At 39.1% G+C, this 16,434-nt stretch overlaps 1 pseudogene; it reads right to left on the minus strand.

Moving 5' to 3' along the window:
- Positions 1-220: 220 nt before the first annotated feature.
- LOC132772428 (U6 spliceosomal RNA) lies at positions 221-284 on the minus strand (annotated as a pseudogene).
- Positions 285-16,434: the final 16,150 nt, after the last annotated feature.

The following is a 16,434-nucleotide window of genomic DNA, read 5'->3' on the forward strand; positions in this document are numbered from 1 at the left end:
TCCCTATGTAGACTTGTCCACAGCTGCATGGTATATGGTAGACTCCTGCAGAAGTGAGAGGATCCCTCTTGTATTTTGCTGAATGTAGCATTCATAAATAAATAAATATTTATTTATTTACAGTATTTATATTCCATCATTTTTACCCCGAAGGGGACTCAGGGAACACATATACAGCTAACATTTAATAGAAAGACAAGGCATACAACTGTACATAGAAAAAAATATGGAATATTTCAAAAATTTGCATGTCATCCTTGAGCAGGGGCCATGCTAATCTTCTACAACAAAATACACAGAGTTAGAATGCAAGTTAAAATCCACTGATGAAATGCAGATTAATTTATCAGTGAAGCACATAAGTGGGAACAAAAATAGCATTGTTTGGTAGATTTCCATGTCAACAATGTGGTGAATCTACTCCAGGTTTCATTTCAGGCTTTAAGGGTGCTATCCAAGGTGTTAAACCATATTCTATAAATTAGTTTGGTGCCTTAAACAACTCCTTTAAAATTGGATTAAAACTCACTTTATGTATGTGTACACACACACACACACACACAGTGTGTGTGTGTGTAAGATATTTCTATGTTGCTTTCCAGCACATAAAAGCTTCAAGGGCAATGAACAACTAAAACAATCAAAACATTACAGAGATGACACATTTGAAAAACACATTAAAATATTTTCTAAAAGCAGTCTGAAAATCCTGAAGTACAAATTTAAATCAGTTCCCTGCTATGTCTACATACTAACCCAACTTCACAAGGTGTTGGGCGCATGCAACAGGGCTTCCTCTGAGGATCTCAAAAGACTAATATGGGGGTAGGGGGTGCAGTCTTTCAGATATCTATGGCCCAAGACATTTAGGACTTTGTAGGTCAAAACCAGCAGCTTGATCTCTGCAGTAAATCAGAAGCCAGTGCAGTTCTTGTAAGACCCATGTTATGTGATCTATAAAATGCATACCTGACATCAGTTTGGCTATTACATTTTGCACAAAACAACCCCTTTCCCACTAATATGGGACTGCCAGCAACCACTGGTTATTGCTGGAATAAACAACCACAGCTTGAGGCTACACTAGTGAATATTCTTGTTTTCAGATGTGTATCTGTTGGGAGTGCAATGTTATCTCTTGTGATGCTTCCAAATTCTGGAATTCACTTTCTTTGGAGCTGCAAGATGTCACTACATACTCGGTGTTTAGAGTGTTTTACTATGGCTTTATTTATTCATATATTTAATTTATATCCAGCTCTTTTCCCAGAACCGGGATGCAAGGTGGCTCCCAACACAATTAAAAAGTTGTTCCGGTAAATACACAACAAATTATGCATATTAAAATACAAATTGAATTAATTATACCATTCAAACACAAATTAAATTGAGACAGTTAAAAAACCTCTTCCACCCCAATAAATAAACATGAATTGAAATATGTTAAAAGTTCAGGACATTTATTTAAAACTCCTGGTCATAACAGACAGTTGATTGTTGAAGATCTGGCTCAGAATGCAGCCATGGATGTGGGGGGTGGGGGTGGGGGGTGGAAGATGGCATTGCCACCTGAAATAATCAGTTCTGCCCCCTTGAAATAAAAATGTCTTTTATTTCTTAAACTCTTCGCATTGCCTTTAATTTTCAGTTGAGCATGTCAAGATACAGCCAAAAGGTAAAGGGTAGGAAAAGTTGCCAAGAAAATATGAACACAACAAATACAATATTTTATGTTAAAAAGATTTTCAACAACTCCCTCTAAATGTTGCTAGAAATGTGGGATCTGAAGGAAACATTTTATTCAGAGGGACAATTCCCTGATTTTATTCCAGCTGTTAGCTAGTTATACCTCTAGCTAGAATGTTGTTGTTTATTCATTCAGTCGCTTCTGACTCTTCATGAGCTCATGGACCAGCCCATGCCAGAGCTCCCTGTCAGCCGTGACCACCCCCAGCTCCTTCAAGGTCAAGCCAGTCACTTCAAGGACACCATCCATTCATCTTGCTCTTGGTCGGCCCCTCTTCCTTTTCCCTTCCTTTCCCCCCAACATCATTATCTTCTCCAGGCTTTCTTGTCTTCTCATTATATGGCCAAAGTACGTAATCTTTGCCTCTAATATCTTTCCCTCTAGTGAGTAGCCGGGCATTTTTTTCCTGAAGTATGGACTGGTTCGATCTTCTTGCAGTCCAAAGCACTCTCAGAATTTTCCCAGCTAGAATAGATCCACTGACTTAATGGAGATTAAATGCATCACCAAAGAGGAGAAAAGAAGAAAGCAATGTGCATAGAATTTGCATATGCTGAGTTACATGTATGCATACACATTGAAAAATTGATTGCTATCACTAGGCTTGCATAATCTTCCTATGCTTACCATTGATGGGGGAAATTCAAGGCCCCTGTCCTTTCTTGATTTGGTCTTGACAGCCCTTCTAAGAGAGGATACCTTTTTGTAGAACAGGGCTTCTTAAACTTTTTCCACTCAGGACCCCTTTTTGTCTGAGAAATTTTTACATGACCCCAAGTATACAGGCATATAAAATAGCTAATCGAATCAAATTTTTGCTGATAATGAATCAGCATTTGTAAGTCTTGCTAACCAGGTTGATTTTCCTTTCTGTGGAATACACCTGACCAAACCCTGCATAAAATGTCCTCGGAAGCACTTTACTCTATCTTCTAGTGCAATTAAACCTTACTTTTGTCTCTCTTGTCCTCTGTCTTGATACACTACATGGCCTGCTTACCCAGTGTTTTAAACTTTTAATTCTTGCAATTCGTCCTGCCCAATTATTGTGATTTTATATTATTCGGTGTGTTCATTTATATTGTTTTTGTATTTATTTTTATTTTTATCATTTTTTTACTGTTTGTATTTTATGGTGTATATTTGTTGTACAGTTGGGCTTGGCCTCATGTAAGCCAGCCCGAGTCTACTTGGGGAGATGGTGGAGGGGTAAAGTTATTATTATTATTATTATTATTATTATTATTATTATTATTATTTGAAACACAACAAGATGAGTCCACAGCAGACAAGATCACTCTGCTGGCTGTTGTATTGGATCACATGTCAGACACTTCCCAAGTGCCTAGGACTGTGTGATGTATCAGCGAATGATGCATGCAGATCCCAGTAAGGTGGTCTTCTGGAGCTGGCAGATGGTAATTTTGTCAGCGCTGATTGTGTTTAAGTGCAGGCCAAGGTCTTTAGGCACTGCACCCAGTGTGCCGATCACCACTGGGACCACCTTTACTGGCTTGTGCCAGAGTCTTTGCAGTTTGATCTTTAAATCCTCATATCGTGTCAGCTTTTCCAGTTGTTTCTCTTCAATCCTGCTGTTACCTAGGATTGCAACATCGACAATCCAACATCGACAATCCATACAGGTCAGGAGTATTGTGCTCTAGAACTCTGCCTGTCTGAATTCGGAAGTCCCAGAGGAGTTTGACAGGTTTGTGTAAATGGGTGGCTTTAAGAAATCTTTGATAGTTACCACTATTGAGCCAAGCAGACACCATTCAAGGTCAGGACCCACAGTTTAAGAAGCAGTGTTGTAGAGGAATGTTCTGTAACAGAGGACACATGACTATCTATGCTGCATCAGTAAAATTAAAAATGGCCACCATGCTGGCAGAATAAAAGAGCAGAATTTTCTTCTGTTTACAAAGGTTCACAAACAGTACATAAGTGCAGGGTAGTGTCCTGAATAGCAGCTACCAAAGTGGCTGACCCAACTTCGTTGCTGTTGTTTGTGTGAGCATGTCCTAGAGCTGGATTTGACCCTTCTTTTTCAGCTCCCCATCCTGACAACGGCTTTTGGAGTAAACTCCTATTTCCCTTCACACCTGAACTTCTGAGAAATGCCTTCTGTATGTGTGTGTGTGTTGTGCCCCCGATGCTAGTATGGCAGAACAGTTCAAAGAGGGCCCGGTGCCGTGGCAATCAAGGCTATGGTTTGTTCGAATCTATTCACTGACATAAAATTGCTGTATTTAAAAGAGAGAGAAGAGAGAGGGAACAAAAGTAGCTAAGAAAGAAAGAAATGTTAACTTGTATGGCTCTGTATGTATACAGCAGACAACGCGCAGCTTGTTCTTCAACAATGACTCTGAAAAGCAGGTGTCATAGCAGCTGAGCAAGGTTAAATCACAGGGACCATTATGTGCAAAAATGAGTATTTATCCTGTGTCTGCTTCAGCTCTTAAGGGTGTGCTTTCTTTTGTGCCAGTGTTTGCTGGAAGGCCTCCATCTGTACAATACCCTCATTCCAGCATCTGAATCTTCCGTTATGCATATAATACTGACCTCTGGCATACAAGGTCCTTGTTGCCCTATACTTCTGAAACAAAAGGTATTGTGCCACACTCTAAAAGCCTCTGTGCCACAGAATAAAGCAGCCCCGGGCAGCGTGAATCCAGAGAAGCTATATTGTGAGCCGCTTTCTAAAGTTAAAAACCTGGGAGAATATAAAATGTACACAAACGCCTCCCAAAATGCTTCCAATTAAAAACGCCCCTTTGTGTTTTTGTCTTTTGTGTCCAAGTGTATTGGAACATTTCTTCCAAATGCCTGTTTAAAGAGGCAAGTGACCTGTCCTTGCTTTTCACTCTCTGAGAGATGTGCCGGAGGGAGAGAGAAGAAAGAAGCACAGCCTGAAAGGGAAATTGTAAGAAGGTTAAAAGGGAAAAAGAAAGAAAGAAAGAAAAAGAGAGAAGGAAAGAAAAGAAGAAAGGAAGGAAGGAAGGAAAGAAAGAAAGAAGGAAAGAAAGAATAACGGGGTGGGGGGTGGGGAAGGAGGTCGCCTTCAAAATAAAAAGCAGCTGAAAGAAATTTCTTCTCGTTCTTCTTCTCTTTCTGTTCTAGAATGAAACCTTTGAAGTCACAGAAGTTATGGCCTTTTTGAGATGTGGCCACTTTTTTGCACTTTTTGTTTATCTGCATTTAGGTAAAGGAATAAGATCTGTGGTAGAACTGCCATTGCCATCTTTTAAAAAGAAAACAAATGCAGAAAAATGTTCTTGCTCACTTGCACAACCCAATTGGTCGGTTAAATTCTTCAGACCTATTATTGTCAGTGAGGTGAAATTTTTTTGGCACAGAACCATCTCCTCAATAATTTCAGTCCATGGCTGGAACGTCTGACTAGTCATATTTCCTGGCCGTAGACATCCCAGGAATGAATTGTTGAAATGAGGGTGGCAGAGCAATCCCACAGTCAGTGCAGAGTAGCAATTAATTAAAGCATGACACTCAGTTCAAATTTTGACAGAAAAACTCACTGGATTCCCTCGAGCAATTAAAAACACAGTGGGTAGGAGTGTTGTCAAGACAAATAGGGAATGAGGGAGTCTGTGTTTGCACCTAAATCGTGGAACAGCCTGTTTAGAAAATTTATTATTTACTAGCTGTGCCCTGCCACGCGTTGCTGTGGCCTATAGTAAAACTTATCAAAGTTGAGGTAGATATCTGGACTATTATGAAAGAGAGGTCCCTACCTATTCCTTCCCCCTTTTCCTCCCCCTTTCTCTCCTTTCTTCCTTCTCTACCTCTTTCTTTCTTTCCTTCTTTCACTACTTGGTTTCATCCTTCTCTCTTTCCTTCATTCCCTCCCCTTTCTTCCTTTGCCTTTCTTCCCTCCCTGTTTGCTTCCTTCTTTCTCTTTTTATTTCCTTTTATTTCACCACCATCATAACAATAACAATAATGCAATGCATTGCCTCTGGGACCTGACACCTCTCCCATTCCCCCTAAAAGGGTCTCAGAGGAACAATAGCATCATAATAATAATAATAGAAATAACAACCTTTACCCGCCACGTGTTGCTGTGGCCAATCTTCCCTCTTTCTCTCCTTCTTTCCCTCCCTCCCTCCCTCCCTCCCTCCCTCCCTCCTTCCTTCCTTCCTTCCTTCCTTCCTTCCTTCCTTCCTTCCTTCCCATCTTTCCTTCTCCTCTTCTTTCTCTATCTCTTTCCTTCCTTCCCCCTTTTTCTTTCTCTTCTGCTGTCTCTCTTTTCTTTCCTTCCATCTTTCCTTTTCTTTCCTTTTCTTCTTCCTCTAACTTTCCTTCCTTCCCCCTTTTTCTTTACCTCCCTTTCTCTTTCTTCCTTCTTTCCTTCCTTCCTGTCTTTCCTAGATTTTGACAGGGCGGGAAGGGGCGGGGTGGGGTTTGGAGGTGGCCTGAAGTAAAAGGAGGTAAGATTGGGGCAGGGGTGTGATGGAGCGTGGGGGCGGGGGGAGTGATGGAGCGTGGGGTTGCGTGTGTGTGTGCGGCAGGGTGTGTGTGTGTGCGGGAAGTGGCGCGGCGGGGCGGGAAGCGGCGCGGCGGGGCTTGGAGTGGGCATGGTTTCCGCAGAGGGAACGTTGGCCGGAAGGCCATGTGCGCGCGCCAGGGAACTTGCGGCTGGGCGCCAATGCGCATGCTCAGTTGTTTTGCCGTTTTGTGAGTGTGTTGTTGTGTTGTTTTTCATTTTGAGTAGATATGTTTGTACCTTGTGGGTTGTGTTATGGGCATGGGAATTTTGGTTAAGTTTCGTTGGGGGATTTTTGAGTTTTGTTGTTTTGCCGTTTTGTGAGTGTGTTGTTGTGTTGTTTTTCATTTTGAGTAGATATGTTTGTACCTTGTGGGTTGTGTTATGGGCACGGGGATTTTGGTTAAGTTTTGTTGGGGGATTTTTGAGTTTTGTTCTTTTGCCGTTTTGTGAGTGTGTTGCTGTGTTGTTTTTCATTTTGAGTAGATATGTTTGTACCTTGTGGGTTGTGTTATGGGCACGGGGATTTTAGTTAAGTTTCGTTGGGGGATTTTTGAGTTTTGTTGTTTTGCCGTTTTGTGAGTGTGTTGTGTTGTTTTTCATTTTGAGTAGATATGTTTGTACCTTGTGGGTTGTGTTATGGGCACGGGGATTTTGGTTAAGTTTCGTTGGGGGATTTTTGAGTTTTGTTGTTTTGCCGTTTTGTGAGTGTGTTGTTGTGTTGTTTTTCATTTTGAGTAGGTATGTTTGTACCTTGTGGGTTGTGTTATGGGCACGGGGGTTTTGGTTAAGTTTCGTTGGGGGATTTTTGAGTTTTGTTGTTTTGCCATTTTGTGAGTGTGTTGTTGTGTTGTTTTTCATTTTGAGTAGATATGTTTGTACCTTGTGGGTTGTGTTATGGGCACGGGGATTTTGGTTAAGTTTCGTTGGGTTTTTTTGAGTTTTGTTGTTTTGCCGTTTTGTGAGTGTGTTGTTGTGTTGTTTTTCATTTTGAGTAGATATGTTTGTACCTTGTGGGTTGTGTTATGGGCATGGGAATTTTGGTTAAGTTTCGTTGGGGGGTTTTTGAGTTTTGTTTCCTCGTTGGATGCCCCTAACAAATTTATATATATAGATTTATTTACTTCATTTATATAGCGCTTTTCTCATCACTGAGGGGACTCAAAGCAGTTTCCAACACATTCATGGTCAAATCCAATGCCTTACAAAACATGAAAATCTAACATAAAACAACAGTAACATAAAACTGTCAATTAAATCATAAAATGTAACTACATTTAGACATTAAAACAAGGGATTAAAAGCATATTAACATAAACATTAAAATCACGTGATCCAAAAGCATGGTCCAGGCCATTCCAGTATCAAATAACAATAGCACACTTACTTTCTATAGGAGAAAACCATTAGGTGTGGCTCAGCCAGCTTGTTTTCTTTTCCCACATGCTTGATTTTCTTTTTCTTTTTAAACAAACTCTCAAGTTGTTTCAATCCTACTTAGGAAGAAATTTTATAATTTTTAATATAACAAATCTTATTAAGATGTACAGAAAGAAATTGTCATCTCTGTTCAACAGCCAAATTTAATGGATAAAGCTATTCCATAATGGAAAAAACTATATGATACTGAATTAACATTGTCACATAAAGTTTGCCATAAAGATCAGCATGTCAGAGGAAAAATATGTGACAATGTTCATTCAGTATCATAAATTTGTTTTGAATGAACAGAGTTACAAAACCCAGCTAAGCACGCAAAGCTCCCATCAGTTTTGTTTCCCTTCACTTTCTTTTTTAAAAATCCTAAGTACATTTCACTCAATTTATAAATATGTGAATTCTAAATAAATTCTTATCATCGAAAAATAAAAATATAAACTATGTCTATTCAGCATCTTATGACAATTTTATAGGCCTGTGGCCTATTCAATTTTAGATTATTTTATGTTCCTGGGAAATTAGAATGAAACATTCAAAGTTAAAGTTAAAGCTTTTACATTAAGGCTTTATATATTATTTTTCTTTTCATGATTACCATTTCTAGGCACTTTTCTAAGGCAAATTTTGTGTGTTTGAAAAAGTCTGAAACGTGCATTGATGTGATGATACACAAAGTCACACGTTACTATGAGAAAGAGCATGGAAAAGCTACTAAAAACTGTAGCTGATATGCTGGCTGTGTGATTCTGGCAGTTACATACCCTCTCCACACTATATGGACCTCAAAATGGCTTTTGATTTAAACTAGAATAAAATAGCTAAAACAATATGTAAAACACAAGTTGGAAAGTGTCAAACTACAAATCCAAGAAGCATTAATTTTGAAACGTCAAACTAAATTAAAAACAAGACTCATTTTATATTTTAAAAACTAGCCAATGAACTCATTGCATGTCTTTCTACCCCAACCAGAAGGAAAGCAAAGAGGAGGCCAATTGAGGCTGAATCTACACTGCCGTATAATCCAGATTATGTCAGATAATCCACATTATCTGTTTTGTAGTGGATTATATGAATCTATACTGCCATATAATCCAGTTCAAAGCAGATAATCAGGATTTTGTATGGCAGTGTAGATGGGGGCTGAGGCTCATTTGAGAGAAAGTTCCAAAGGCCAGAAGTAGACACTGAAAAGGCTCTCCTTTTCAACGCTTCTGCCATGAGCACTGCCTAAAATATATGATGTGTTTCTTTCTCAATAACTGCTTACCAGTCTTTGCAGTGCTTATAGGGACATTTTCACACACCCGGGAAAGTTGTTCATAAAATTCCTTCCCAATATGAATAGATGCAGGGGCGACTCAACCCATTACGCAAAGTAAGCATTTGCAGTATAGTTGATTTAGCCCAGGGGTGCTCTTGAGGCGCTCTTGGGGGGAAATAGACCTTGACATATGCGAGTTGTAGTTATTGGGATGTATAGTTCACCTACAATCAAAGAGCATTCTGAACTCAACCAGTGATGGAATTGAACCAAATATGGCACACAGAACTCCCACAACGAACAGAAAATATATATCAGTGATTGGTTGGGGGGGGGGGGGCGCCAAAATACTGTTTGCTTACCGTTGAAAATTATCTAGGGCCGCCTCTGAGTAGATGTAGTAATTTGTGCAAATACTATCGGGACAGGGAAAAGATTTCATTAGAAACAGATGTCAGGAGTAGTATTAGTTCTGCTTAGCCACATGTATTTTCTACATTTCTCTTTTTTGAGTCTTCAAAACAATAGATGTAAGCCACCATCTTTAGCAGAAGATATCCATGGAGGAGGAGTGGTTCTGTCTTAACTATTCCTCTTTCCAGAAGAATATTAGGAGAAAGAAAAAAGATAAAGGAAAAAGGGTGTGTACATTTACCTTGTTTCAGTGAAGCTCAAAAAGAGTGGGGGGGGGGGGGGGGTGAGCGAAGAAAGATGTGCAAACAGTTTTGATAAAGATATTTACTTTTCGGGTTCATTTTTGTATAGGATGTGTACCTTTCTCCAGGAAAAAAAAACATGACAGCTGGATAAGCAAGTAGTTAAAAGTATTGAAAGGAGGAGTTAACTGTGAATCAAATGAAGATCTAAAGAGAGAAATCAGTTACATTACAGTTGCACTGAATACAAGCACAAGTCACAAACTCAATTGATGAGTGTTTGTGTATGTGTATTACTGTATAGTAAAGCTGAGTCCCAAAGAATGTGATGTTGTGTTTTTAATAAAGTGAACCATTTTTCATGAAACTGCCACTCTCAGCACAAACTGGAAAGGAATACAGAAAAGAAAAATAGATCCAGCATGTATTGTCATAACCAGCAAGGCTCATCATACTAGTAGTGATGATGTGGCTGAGCTATAAATTAGTGTTCTTTGTTGAGTTTCTTAATATCTTTACACAATGATGTTGCTGCTACAACAGATTTGTTGTCATCAATCAAAGCAAATTTCAGAATAGACACAGAATGAATGTCAGAGGAAATAATGTTATCAGTCAACAGATGCTCCAAGATAAACTTCTCAGTGCTTGAACAGATATCTAAGCTTGCCCATATGGATGCCACAAATGATTACTTTTTGTCAAGCTGAATTGCCATAATGTAAACTAACAATATCTGTTTTATATGCAGTTTAGTTTGAAGAACATCTCATTGGGACTAACATTGGATCTAATGTTGGAATTTTGTCAGATGCATTTGAACGTTAGCAAAAAGAGATATATAAAGGTTGAAAAGCTGATACACATCACAACATAGAGTGGGGAGAAATACTCAAATGATTTTTTTTATTTGCAGGAAATCCTTAAATTGTAAATTTCACAATCAGAGAGAAGAGCTGGGTATATGTAATTGTGAAAACAGAAAATCTGAATCCTTCAAAAGAATCCTTCAAAAGCAAAATTCTACAATGTATACTCTTAGGAAATTTTGCAAATCATTCATGTGGGCATCAATGACACTGCAAAAAAATACCATTGAGCAGATCACCTTGGGCTATGAAGCCTGGGCAGGAAAAAGAAGTGCAGATAGGCTTGGCTTTTTTGATGAAGGACTACTGGCTACAGGTGGGCTGTACCTCATGAAGACCAGGAAAAATATCTTTGGCAAAAGCATGGCAAATCTAACCAAGAGGAGATTAAATTAAATTAATATAGTTCCCAAGTTGAGGGAAGGAATCATTTCTTCTATATCCTGTGTTCACCTGAAGTACTGCATTCAGTTCTGTGAGCCTAATTTTAATAATAATAATAATAATAATAATAATAATAATAATATACTTTATTTATAGACCTCCCTCTCTTCTCAAGGGGACTCAGGGTAGTTTACACTCAAGAAAGGCAAACATTCAATGCCAAACTCAAATACAAACATTTTAAAATAAACAGAATAATACAACCATAAACTTATGACAAAAAAAGAAATTAACACCAAAATGAGGACCAAAATCTAATTATACTAATAACATAAATTAACCATTTAGACATAAATCCTGAAAAGGAAATTAAAATACATCAAAGTTATTATCAAGGTTATTCTTCTCATGTCCCATAGTAGCAATGGAATACAGATAGATTAACCAGAATTCTGTTGGAATTGAAATGTCCTAATCCTCCTCCTCTCCGTACCCCAAAGTGCACAAGTACGTTTTCAAGAGCTTTTTAAAGGAGAGGAGGGTGGGTGAGCTTTTTATTTCTTTGGGGAGGGAGTTCCAGAGATGGGGAGAGATAATGGATAAGCCCCCCCCCCCTCGTTCCCACCAACCGCACCTGTGACCACAGTGCATGGGATGGTCTGTATAGGGAGATGTGATTAGACGAATACCCTGGACCCAAACCATTTAGGGCTTTATAGGTAAAGACCAGCATTTTGTATTTTGCCCCAGAAGTTGACCGGCAACCAGTGGAGCTTTCGCAGCAGGGGAATAATCCTCTCATAATATGGTGCTCTGGTTAGCAATCTGGCTGCTGATTTATGCACCAATTGAAGCTTCCGAACTGTCTTCAAAGTCAGCCCCACATAGAGAGCATTGTAGTCCTAATGGGATATGACCAAGGCATGGAGTACCATGGCCAAGTCAGGTGTCTCAAGGCATGAGTGAAGCTGGCACAGTTTTAACTGTGCAAAGGCACTCCTGGCCACTTACGACACCTGGGGTTCCAGGGTCAGCAATGAATCCAGGATCAGCTCCAGACTGTGGACCTGTGTCTTCAGGGGGAGTGTGACTCTGCCCAACAGAGATCGAAATCCCACACCCTGATTCATCTTATGACTGACCAAGAGTGCCTCTGTCTCATATGGATTTAGTTTCAGCTTTTTGACCCTCATGCAGTTCATCACTGATGACAGGCACTGGTTCAGGACCAGAATGGCATCCTTGGCTTTTGTTGGAAAGAGTTGGGCATTGAACATATATGAGTTGAGTTAATTCAGAAAAGGGCAATGGGGATGATAGGGGATATTAAGCAGAAAACATGAAGATAGGTTGAACTGGGCATGTTCATCTTGGTGTAGTGAAGACTGAGGGGTGATTGCATTTTTTAAAATGCTTCAAGGGTTGTCACAGAGAGGAGGGGCAAGCCTGTTCTCTGCTTTCTCTGAAGATAAAACCAGGTCGAATGGTTTTAAGTTACAGGAGGGTAATTTTGATGGAACATTAGAATATAATTTTTGACAGAGAGATTTGGCAATGGAACCAATTGGCTAGTTCTCGAGATAGCTTCAAAAGAGAGCTATATGCTGAGAATGCTGTAGCTGGAGATCCTGCATTGAGTTGGAGGTTGAATCTGATCGCCCACAGGGACCCTTCTAAGGACCCACCCAGACAGGCCTTTAAACTGAGACTGAATTAATTCAAAATTAATTCAGACCACACCAGGTTTGATCTGAATTAATTAGATACCCCACTATTTAAGTGTAGTGTGGAAGCGCCCTAACACTATGTTTCTATGAAGAATGTCCTTGTGCAAACATATGCTTAGACATGTTTGGCCTATGGAAAGTGGAAACTATTCTTGACTGCACTATTAAAAGGAAATTGCCCAAATTTCCCTCTAGTGATGCCTTAAAAGGAGAATTTACATGTTGCAGTACCAGAAAGTAAACTGGGATATGAATTGGACTCTGCAGCCCATTGAAAAAGAAACGTATATTGTACATAGACATTATTCATGTTGAGATATGCATTTTGACGAGCATTTCATTGTGCATAGGTTTATGCCTATTGTATAGGTTGAGCAGAAGATACGTGTATTGAAGACTGCTTCCATGTGAACACCTCTTTCGGTGGATTGGGGGAAAGGAGCTTTCCTGCTCTACTCATGATCTCACCTGATATGGGTTATTGGCACACCTTTTCCTAAGCACACATTAAGATGTCCTAATTCAGTAATCTGCATTTCTTAATAAGTAACTTGAATTTGCCAATGTATTACAGGAACATAAGCTAGTCAAATGGAAGTAGTGTTATGCCAAAAGTGAAATGAGGTGATAAGGAGATTATACAGTAGCTCAGTGCTCAGAAGTTAGACATGTTATGTTAATTTTTTCATTTAAAAGGGCATGAAAAAAGAAATATATTGAAATGATAAAAATTATAAGGACCAGTGAAGATGATAATACAGCAGTGGTGGATGTTCCAACTTGTGTCCTTCCAGATATTGTTGGGTAAGACAGATGGGAGTTGGAGTCTAACATGATTTGATCGGCAATGCTTTGCACAGCCCTTTCATAGATAAATAAGGAACAGAATACTATTGAATCAAAAGTCATAGTCAGGTTACCATTCTAAACAAGTCACCAGTACTCAAAAACATAGAGAGAGAAACATTTTGGGAGGGGTCTTGGAGAACACTTGCTCATCACCCTTCCTAATGGTAAGTCTAGTAGTAGTAATTTTATTGATTAGCCCTTCGGCCATATCACAATAAGAAACAGAACAACAAGGCCTGACAAGACCTAATGGTAAGTCATTGGACTTTGTGGTCAAAAAAGAGAAGATGGGTGGCCACATCATAGTCTCATGGGAGGGAGTTCCACAACTTGGGAGAAGTTGTGGAACTTCTCTTCTGTGTCTAAACCAAGATGGTGGTTTTTAAGATCTTCGCAAAAAATCTCAAAAGCCAAGCATATATATGAAGTCCTTTAAATGAGGTGCTTTCAATTTGAACATTTTCAAAAATGTGACCTAGCTAAGGGAGTTCAGTGAAAGTGGCCATGCAAGCCTATCTGATGAGATTGGACAACGTTTTAACTAGGAGACGCAAATGATTTATGTCTTATTGATCTTGTTATGGTTTTATATTATATGTTAATGTTTTTAAATATTTTTATGGTGATGCTGGGCATTGAATTGTTGCCTCTGTAAACTACCTTGAGTCACCTGCAGGCTGAGAAGGGAGGTATACAAATATAGTAAATAAATAAATAAATATCTATGTTTGCTGTTAAAAAAACTGTAGCATCATATTCATGGCATTTTCATTGTCACATCTAATTTTTAACCCTAACCTTAACTTGGTTGAGGGATTAGCACCCCGACCAGAACTGAAAACCTGGGATTTGATGTATGAAACCTTCAAATTCAGGTTCCTTCTCAGTTACAAATAATGAACTAAAAGGAAAGTCTCTTTATCTCAGTGATCAGAGATAAGGAGAAACCAAACTTTTATTCTTCTGGTATTTGCTGCTAATTCTTCATCCATTAACAAAAGAATGAGTTAGAACCAAGTATACAAAAGATGATCTGCTTGTTTCTTTGGCCAACAGAAAAGATTCAAGGGATACATAATTATGACTTTAAAACAACCTGCTATAAAGTAGTTACTATTCTGAAATTCAATTTTGCAAAGAAAATAGCAAAGAAACTCAAAGAAGAAGAGAGAAGCAATGTAAGTATTCCATTGTTATACAAAATTTTAAAAACATTTTTTCTGGTTTCATATAAATGTCGAATACATTCCAAGTAGGAATATATGTAATTTATTCTTATTTTCTATAGTTTTTCCCTCTCCTTCCTATGAAACATTGCAATTCTGGTCACATTTCTCCTTGCTACAGTCCGGTGAAGTACATCAGGCTGCAATTTAGTAACTGGCCCAAAGCTGTCTAATGGCTTCCTTGTGGCTGAGTGGGGATTTGTACCATGGCTACCCATAGCCAAAACCAGCATTTGATTAGGAGAGGAAAATGACTGAATGCATAAAATGATTGAAGCAGAAAAGCATCCGAATTTGCACAAATGATATCTACCTAGAATTCTCCATAATGAAGCATCAGTGAGAACATCCAGCAAAGTGATAAATTCAAATCACACAGTCTTTCAAGGTCTCACTGGCATCCTTTGTAGATAAGCTCTGCAGGTAGCTCGTTGATCTCTATTAATCCACAGGACATCAAGTTCATGACACAAGCTCAGCACTGTGTTTCCCAAAAGGAACAATTTCCCACTTTTCTCTGCACAAACTGTGGCAAACAATTAAAATGAAAAAAAGAGCAGTTCTAAAAACTACATGCAAAGACTTAGCTTTGGAAAGGGGCTAGGCAAACCAACCAAAAGGCCTTTTCTCTCCCAGAAAAGCTTTGCAATGATCTTTTCTTCCTACTGAGTGCAATGAAGCATAAGCAGATTCCTTTCCTTTGTGTTTGTACATACATTAATAGACCCAGCTTGGTTGTCTGGCTGGAGGGCTGATATTAACTAACTGGCTTAGAATTATTTGGTTCTGCTGTTATGACTTATCATCTATATAGCTTTTGATTTTTAATAGTTCTAAGATGGTGGTGGTGGGAAGGTCCATGACGTAGGACCTGTCACTATCTAAGGACCTCATCACATTAAGGCTGGGATTAGCCACACATTTGTGGCGAATCCAGTGGGGCCTGGCAGGGGACACGGGGAATCTCTCACCCTGCATTGCCTGCATCAGCTGCCTGGCTCCCCCCCCCCCCCATTTGTTTGGCATTTGTTTCCTATGCCAAATGTGCTGCTGCCACAGTGGCTTACATGCTTCCACTTCACTTGTGGCACAGAGTCTCGCAGGAAGTAGATCAACATCATGAAATAAGTCCTACTTGAGTCGTACATGAGACTGTAAGGCTTGTCAGTTCACCCAGCCTTGACAGAAGATGGAGTGAACATATATTTTCTCCTCTCCACCCTCACAGTGATTCCACAGGCAATGGTACGCCAAGTCTCAAGTGGATGTCATTTCCAACTTTGTTTTTGGCCTTGGAATGAGGACGACTAGGAGTTTGAATAATACTTTTGAATATACTCGATTTTCTGTACCACCAGCTGAAAACTACATTATTTATTTATTAATTTATTTCGGGCATTTCTACCCTGCCCTTCTCAACTCCCTAGGGGTGACTCAGGGCGGCTTCCAGCCGGCACATATTTGATGCCTACATTTAAACACAATACAATACATATCACAGTAATTATAAATAGTTAAAAGATTAAATTATTACAATAAGATCTCATAGAGTTGCCATTGTTTCGCCAAGTTACCAAATTCTCAAGCTATTATAGTGAGAGGATTTATGGATAATAAAAATAACTTTTCCCAACTCTTATTCTGGAACACCTTCTAGGTAGTTGTACAACTGCACACATGTGCACATGGACACAGCCACACTAAAAATAAGAAAATTAAAAAACTAAAGTATTCAAACACCCAGGAATCCTGGTTCCAAAAATAATAC

This window comes from Anolis sagrei, chromosome 3 (assembly GCF_037176765.1).
Source record: "Anolis sagrei isolate rAnoSag1 chromosome 3, rAnoSag1.mat, whole genome shotgun sequence".
NCBI classification, from domain to species: Eukaryota; Metazoa; Chordata; class Lepidosauria; order Squamata; family Dactyloidae; genus Anolis; species Anolis sagrei.